At 45.1% G+C, this 8,402-nt stretch overlaps 2 protein-coding genes across 3 annotated transcripts in view; one reads left to right on the forward strand and one right to left on the reverse strand.

The window, feature by feature from the left end:
- Nucleotides 1-8,402, forward strand: part of LOC142045986 (adhesion G protein-coupled receptor E3-like) — a 197,033-nt gene that overhangs the window by 38,892 nt on the left and 149,739 nt on the right. The window lies entirely within an intron of this gene.
- Nucleotides 1-8,402, reverse strand: part of LOC116824795 (adhesion G protein-coupled receptor E3-like) — a 71,204-nt gene that overhangs the window by 29,322 nt on the left and 33,480 nt on the right. The window contains exon 1 of one of the 2 annotated variants that reach the window (XM_075061189.1): nucleotides 375-451. The exons of the other annotated variant lie outside the window; for it this stretch is intronic. The gene's annotated coding sequence lies outside the window, so the exon portion shown is untranslated. Of the gene's footprint in view, nucleotides 1-374; nucleotides 452-8,402 lie in introns of those variants that run through there. 2 annotated transcript variants of the gene reach the window in all.

The following is an 8,402-nucleotide window of genomic DNA, read 5'->3' on the forward strand; positions in this document are numbered from 1 at the left end:
AAAAGTAGCTGTGCACACAGAGCTTCTAAGTTGTGGCTTGGACAGGAGGTCAGGGTCTAGGGAGGGGGATGGGGCTCAGCTTGTCCAAACCACAACTTAAAAGTGCTGTCTACATAGCTATTTTTATCACAGCAGCACAAGCCTGAGTCTGTCAAGCTGGGCTTGGAGGGTCCCTGCCACAGGCTGTGTAGATGTACCCTGATAGGCCAGGGAACCTCCAAAGTACCTGAGGACAGAACCCTTCTAACTTCCCCTCCCTGGCATCTCCAGTAAGTTGCCAGTTGGCTACTCCCAGCTATTCAGAGGATAGCGGCTTGCCTGCCACACTCTCCCATACATCATGACTATGTCATCACTCACTCGATTCTACTTACTTGGAGGGAATGCGAAGCCTCGGCGTCCCATGGCTGCTCAGAAGACAAGCTCTGGGATTCTGACCCTTGCAACTTCCTTATTAACCAGAAACAAGACCAAAAGCAAAACTGACACGCACTCAGTCACAGCATCTTCCTCTTTAGTCTCCTTATCTCCGGTCTCTGGAAACAGAGTCTTTGGGTCAAGTTCCCCTTAGTGGAGTCAGTAACTGATCCCACTAAGGGGATGGGCCCTTTATTATTTATTATCTTCCCTCTCCCCTGCAGTGTGCTGGGTGCCCTCACAGGGCAACAGGGAATCAGACAGCCCTTATGCAGCATATCTCTTAGCTAAAGGGGTACAAGGCTCAGGCTTTTAGTGCAGAAGATTCTAGGTACAATCCCTGCTGATGACCCACAGTGGAATGTGTCTTAGGAGGGGGCCCAGAGGAGGGAACTGAGGAAGGAATAATGGGGTACAGGAATGTCTCCTCACTAGTCACTCACAGCACTAACAGAATGGCTGGGTCAGCCTCTGTGCACCCAGGCAGTCAGCCTGTGACCCAGGTTTTGAGAGTGAATTGTGTAAGTGACCTCCTGGAGAGGAGCAGTCACACAGCTGACTTTTTAGGGACAGAGCAGGGGGTGGCAGAGGGTACCTCAAGCCAGATTCCAGTTTTTCAGGATGCTATTTCTGATAAGTTTTTGGAAAGTAACTGTGTTTCTTTAAATCAAGATGCAGCTCCAATGCCTGTGATAACAGAGGAGATGACACCAGGAAATTGCCAGGTGGTAGTTTGCCAGAATACAAATGACCCAACTGACAGAGAAGGGAGTGTTTTTCCCCAAGCTGGTGACAGACAGGGAGTAGTTATGGGAAATGTGCTGGGAGAAGGTGAATCTGATCGAAGGGTAAATACACCTAGCCTAGAGAGCACAGATCACAGCCCTCTAGGGGGCAGAGAAAGTGTCAGTGCTGGGAGGAGGAAACACAGGAGAACCGTAAAAGGATTTTCTGCATGTGTACAGTCCTGGGGTTGGAAGACCACTCCCCAAAGGGCCAACCAATGTGCAGGATCCCCCTGAATACCTATCTTGCCAGACTTTGAGGGACCAAAATTCCAGCAACGTGATTAAATTAAGAGCCCACACAGAGGGACACACTGGAAGGAAAGAAAAGCCAGTGACTGATTACATGGGAGAGAGTCAAAGGACAGCCTGGGTAATGAACAAACTAACCTCAAACCAGAATATCAGAACAGAGGGTGTGATAACATAAAGATACTTGTAAACGCACACCTGAGATTTTTGGTATTAATGTTAAGAACATAAGAATGGCCATACTGGGTCAGACCAAAGTATCCTGTCTACCGACAGTGGCCAATGCCAGGTGCCCCAGAAGGAGTGAACCTAACAGGTAATGATCAAGTGATCTCTCTCCTGCCATCCATCTCCACCCTCTGACAAACAGAGGCTAGGGACACCATTCCTTACCCATCCTGGCTAATAGCCATTAACGGACTTAACCTCCAAGAATTTATCCAGTTCTCTTTTAAACCGTGTTATAGTCCTAGCCTTCATAACCTCCTCAGGCAAGGAGTTCCACAAGTTGGCTGTGCGCTGTAGCCCTAAGGATTAATGTGCTTGCTTGCATAGATATATCTTTTCTTATAAACTTGAGAATTTGATGTAATACGTTTATAGATTTCTATTAAAAATAAGTTTGACTGTAATGCAAGAGACCTACAGGCCACACCCCTGTATGTTAAGCTAAGGCAAAGGTAGCATATCTATATTGGGACCCTTTACCCAGAAAAGTAAAGATGACCTGTATTTGTTGCCCACATAGATCAAACACCCATGCAGATGTCTAGAGACCTTTACCTAAACCAATAGACAATGAAGGATGGAAAAGGGGATTTTTCAAAGTTGTACTCACAGACTTAACAAGTACACCACAAATGCGTCCGTACCTGTCATCCATACACACATACATACTAGCCTATGGGGTAAGTGTACCCTCATATTTCTGTGGGGGAAGGATGAAATTTGGGCATAAGAGGAAAGATTTCCAGCCAATGCCCTATAAAAAGGCAATTCCTCTCACCATTTTGGATGCAATCTATCCACCTATCTACTCTTTACTGTCTCCATCTTCAACAACGTATCGATGCTACCCATCTACGACGGCTATTAACTATTAATAGGCCGTACTTTGTTTCTTTTCAAACTTTTAAGTTTTATGGGGATTAGGCTAAGCTTGGTTTCCCTACGCTTTATTTCAGTTTAAGGTTTATTAAGTTAAGTTAAAGAGTAAGCAGCTTTAACAGCTTTTTGCATTAGTTGCCTCTGCCAGAGGTGTGAAACCGGAACTGCTAGAGATGGGGTCCTATATCTTCCAACACCAGGTTATTAAAACAGATTGTAAGTATTAACCAAAGTTTGCAGCACATAATATTGTATTATCATATGTATTATCATATGTATCTCTTGAATAACAGTAATACAATTATAACTCTGTAATTCTAACTATTTTATCATTTACTTACTATTTCATGGATTCTAATAAAAAGTCTTTATGACTATATCTGTCTCAGTGTGAGCTTCCTGTCATACCCCCAAAGGTCCTTTTATAAACTTTGTGAAGCCTGATTCAGGACAAACTTTTATCTTCTGATCAAACAAATTGGCGAGCCTAAACCCATATTAATTAATATTCATAATAAGTATTATTAATATTATTAATTAAAACTAATTAAATACAAATAAATTATGTTGATAAATTAAATCAACACCACTAACACTCCCCAAATCAGGCTACAGACTGGCAAGCCAGCCAGGAGTTTTGAAAAGTGTGCGACAGGAATTTTCAGGGATTCCAGGCATCCTTATACCCTTAAGAAATCTCACCTGAGGCATAAGTAAATGGTTAAAAGTTTACAGAGACTTGAAAATTATGTGTGTAGGAGACTATGGAAGGCTGTGTCACGGCCTAGCTAAGGTGTCTCCGCTTTCTCGGCAGCCTTGTGAAGAGCCCCTGCTTCCTAAGTGGCCGGTCATTGTAGGACACAGCATGCCAGTTATAACTTGCTTTTAACTGGTTGAAACCAGTTTGTATGGCCTTAGGCCAAAGGGCGGACATAGCCTGTGGGAAGTCCCTTTTTGCATATGTGAGCTGACAGAGGCCTTCCAGCGGCTGCGGGCGAGCCGGCGCTCTGGGACGGAACGGCGGGCCATGGGGGAGCTCGGATGGCTCCTCCTGGCAGCCATCCGGGCCCAAGATGAGGAGGTGCTCCGCTTACAGCGGGCCCTGGAAGATATCGCCAAGGGGGGGGGGGATTGTGAAAGCTGGCTGACCCCCCTTAATAGATTACAAGCGGCTAATAGGTGGGGGGGGGTGAGTGCTGCTCATGGACACAGCAGCCTGAACTTTTTACATTACCTTTTTTCCTCTGCGTTTTTTCCTTATCTCTGTCAGGCTGTTAATTGGCTCTCAGCTAGGCAGACCCGATATTTCGGTAACAGTTTCTGGCGACTCCAGATGGGACTCTCCTGGCTCGGACATTGAACTCCGGACGGCTGCGGCGAACTAGGAGCGGCGCCACTGGGGTGCTTAACCCCTCTTCCTCACTTCCCGCAGCCCCTGGGGTTCGTGCTCCGATAAGGTGAGCCCTATTAGGATAAGGAAATACTATCTGGTTTTGTTCTGTTAGAGGCGGGCCTTTAGTTTTTTTTTTGTTTTGTTTAACCGGTTACTGTTGTTTTTTTTGCTTTGTATACATTTGGGCGTTAGGAGTGTGGGTGGGAAACTGAACCTCTCGTTCATAATTCCTCGGAGTGGAAGCCATGCGTGCGAGGAAGCTCTGAGGTCGAATTGAGATCTTTCTGTCCCGTCCCCTGTAGCGGTCAGTGTGATGGAAGTGGGAAAACCTGGATTAAACTGTAATTCCCTCTGTTCTTTGTGTAAGTTTTCTTTTGTTTAAGTGTTAGCAGACAGATGGGTGGGTCTTATGTTAGGAATTATGTTTTGTTTTGTGGTGTCTGTCTTGTGGCCGCATTGTTGTGTTTAGTGTTTTTTATGGATGGTCTGGTTTGGAATCAGGCAAAAGGGTTAAATTGAATGAACTCCTCAAAGTGGGTGTGTTTGCCCCGGCTTGTTGCTTTAAAATCTGTACTAAGGTTATTTTAGTGAAAGGGTATGTGTGGCATACATTGAATAATAAGACTAATGTACTGTATAATGGCAATGTTCATGTGTTCGTTGTTGGGAAAAAGTGTATGAGTGAAAAGTAGAAGTTTCCTTTGTAGGTTAAAAAGAAGCCAAACAAGGAGAAGGAAAAAGAACAGAATGAGTTAACTGGACAGAAAAAATAATAGCTGGCAGGCTGAAGATAAGATACTGGCTCCATTCAAGGACATTGCTCTCAGCTAAGACTTGGCTGATAACCAAGAAAGGAGGGGGGGCGTGTGAATGTGCCCAAGCAGCTGTGAGATTTGCAAAACACTGCCAGGCACTAATGAAATGTTAGACTCCTTTTCTCACAGGTAAAGAAGTGCTACCCAAAGACCCTAGCAGCCCTGCCACTCCTTGGAATCAGGAAACTGGATTGATGTAAAAGGTCCCCAACGAAAGACTGCTTTGGCTTTATGCAGAAAAGGCCTTATTAAGTCCTGCTACCTACCAACTCCGCTGTGAAGTGCCAAGACTGACTGCTTGGACCCATGATTCTCACTGCAAAAAGACCCCTCCCCCTCGGGAGGATTCCCTACTGATGCTTAGCCTATGTATCCCTTCCAGCTCCACTGTGCCTTTTGGACAGCAGGGAAAAAGTACAAGGTGAAGTGCTAGTAACCTCTCCCTTGTCCTTTGACAGATCTTACTGTGCCTTTGAATCTTTCTAGAAGCAGCAAAACCATTACGGGGTGATGTGCTAGTAACCTCTCCCCCATAGGATGCTGCACCACGACTTCTTTCGAGGACGATGAAGGAACACTTACTCTACTGATATTGCCCAAGTCCAGGAATTCCTGACTAGAAAGGACATTAAGAACTGATCCTGGTGAAGAAACAAAGACTTATACACTGGTGGTGGAGGACATTTGTGGGACCCATGCTTGGGAATGTGGTATTGATTGGATTTTGGGGATTTATCCTACAGGCTGCGCCCTGTGTTCTGGATAAATCCTTCAGCATGTATTGCTCTCTTTAATTGGATTTTAAATAATAAGTACCCAAGAGTTTGTTTTGCCCCTGGAAAGTTTACCCGTATTGAAACCATTCCAGTGACTAATACCGTAACCCCCCCCATGCTATTAATGTCAATGCCTTGTGAAAGCACCTGAGAATAGTTCAATATAGTACTACACCAAGGAAAGATGGTATTGAATATCACTGAGGCTGGGAAGGCATTGCAGTGGGATCTAGTATGTTTGGAAATGCAGGATTTCCTGAATGACCAGCTGATGGCCATTTGGAGTGATCTTGAGTACCAGACTTGGCCCACTGCCCTGACAGATCCATCAGGAGTATCATCTGATCTGTGGTCATGGAAACATACTTGGATACTTTTTGAATGGAGGTGTGGATATTCACAGTGCTCCTTCCAAGCATCTGGACCAGTTAGGGGGGTGTGGGCTCCCACATACCGAATCCTGATAGGTCCATGGGAGGATGCATATGGAACTGGATTATTCACCGAAACATCTGAGAAATTTAGATTACCTGGTATACTTAACTGATTTATATCAGTGCCCCCCGATCCCTTAGTTGTCAGACAAAGGGGATTTATTCTTTTGTTCATGCACTCATTTTGAGTGGGGGGGGGCTTGTACTCGCATTGGGGAAAAAATGCTGTTTTTATGTCAATTATTTTGGCTTAATTGAATAGGATTTACAGGCTTTTAAGGAATGCTGCTGCTGGTTTGCTATGCTGTATTTTGGTTACACCTTTAATTTTGAGGACCCCCCTTCCAGCCCTTGGGTCACGGTCACTGGCGTCGCTCGAGAAAGCGAGGGGGGAATGTAGGGGACTACGGAAAGACTGTGTCACGGCCTAGCTAGGGTGTCTCCGCTTTCTCGGCGGCCTTGTGAAAAGCCCCTGCTTGCTAAGTGGCCGTCATTGTAGGACACAGCATGCCAGTTATAAACTTGCTTTTAACTGGTTGAAACCAGTTTGTATGGCCTTAGGCCAAAGGGCGGACATAGCCTGTGGGAAGTCCCTTTTTGCATATGTATGAGTTGCTTTTGTATTGTGTATATATAGCTGTATGCTCCCGGTCCGCCTTTGGACTCCGGACCCAGGCCGAGCTGAGCTTCGGTGCTGGGTTCCCCGCCTAAGTGACAGCAACACCCAGGGTCCCCGTTGCGGATGTGTCACTTTACCTTCATTAAAGCCAAATAACTCACTGTGTGTGTGGGCCCTCGTCCTTGCAGAGCACTCAGGCACGTAACAATGTGTCTCACCCTCTCTCTCTTAAGAAAAGCAGAAACCTAATTTCCTGTGACTGCAGCTTGGCAGCAGTCCCAGTATTTCCAGTTTTTTGTGGTTTTGCCTTATAAGTATTTGTGGTTTTGACTTAGAAGTTTAAGTTTAAGGGTTTGAATATAATACTGCAAGATAAAATTAAATATCATAAAGTAATAAGTTATTGACTGAATTAATATTATTTAAATTGATACACGTGTTTAAGAGGTTTTGTAAAGGTTGAAGTTATAACGAATGGTACCAATAAGTTATTAGCAGTAGCACTGGATCTGATGACCCACACTAGTGGTGGCGGGGGAGCTGACAAAGCAAGGTATTAAACGCTGCCAGAAAGGCCGCAATAAGTCAGAATTTGAACAGTTCAAAGATACCTTATCTCAGTCCCCTTAACTCCCCTGGACTGCACCTCTGATCTATCTGCCTCAGTATTCTCCAGTATTCGGCAGGTCCCAACAGAGGGAAAAGACCTCTCAATTTGCTACAAGCCATCGAGGGAAGAGAGGGAACGTACCCCCATCCCTCCATTTTTATTGACTTGAGACTTATTGAACAAAGTGTAAAAAAACCGGTTGGGGTGTTATTTCCTGTTGTTTCTGTGAAGGGATGCCTTCAGTTTCAGAGTAAAGCAACAGAGTATTTATTCTAGTTTATTGAATAAGCTAGTAAAGTTGTAGAAGTGAAATGAGTTCTCTATTTCGTGTTAAGAGTGGAGCAAGGGCAAGAGTAGAGTCTGTTGGAGTTGGTCGCAGTCTGGCATTAGAAAACTTTGCCATGAGAAATAACGAGATAATTTCTGAGCATAGTAACCCATGGGGTTTTGTAAGTGAGGTATGTGATGAAGAAACAGAACTGAAAAAGAAAAGGGCTAAACTGGTAAAGGGAACAGCTGTTGAATGCCTGCTCGTGGCTTGTAGCTCACTGGGAAAAAAATTGAATAAAAAAATAGAGTTACTCAGGGAAGCTCAGCAAATGCTTGGGGCCTATACAGTAGACCGTGGTCAGATGTTGGAAAAAATTAAAGAATTAGAAAGGGGAGAAGATATGGTAGAGGAGGATAAAGAATCGATTCCCATCCCTATCGGCATGGTGAAACTGACAGAGGTAAAAAAACCTACAGGGCTACAGGGAAAGAAAATTAGCTCAGGCTGGTAAAGCATCTTTAGGAGTGGAGTTGGAGATGGAATCTGAAGACCCACGAGGAGAGTCAGAAGAGGAAGTTGGCAATGCAGAAGCTACCAGCAGTCTGCCAATAGGAAATGGAAGTCTTAAGGTGGCACCACAGGAGGTAGAGGTGAGTGTCATAGAAAAAGCGGCTAGTGATACAAAAGAGGAAATGAACAAAGCAAAGGGAGAGTGTGGCAAATTGCCGGTACTGTTCTGCTGGGTCTCGCGCTTTCTCTTCTCTGGGGTAGGTTCAGGGCGCTATTGCTTGCCTCTGACCCAGTTCTTAATCACTCTCCTAGTGTCCTTGGAGGAGGGGAGTGGAGAGGGAGGGACCTGGGCCCGCCCTCTACTCCAGGTCCCAACCCAGGGGCCCTGGGGTTGTGGTGAACCACTTGACTAG

Source organism: Chelonoidis abingdonii, chromosome 26, assembly GCF_003597395.2.
Source record: "Chelonoidis abingdonii isolate Lonesome George chromosome 26, CheloAbing_2.0, whole genome shotgun sequence".
Classification (NCBI taxonomy): Eukaryota; Metazoa; Chordata; order Testudines; family Testudinidae; genus Chelonoidis; species Chelonoidis abingdonii.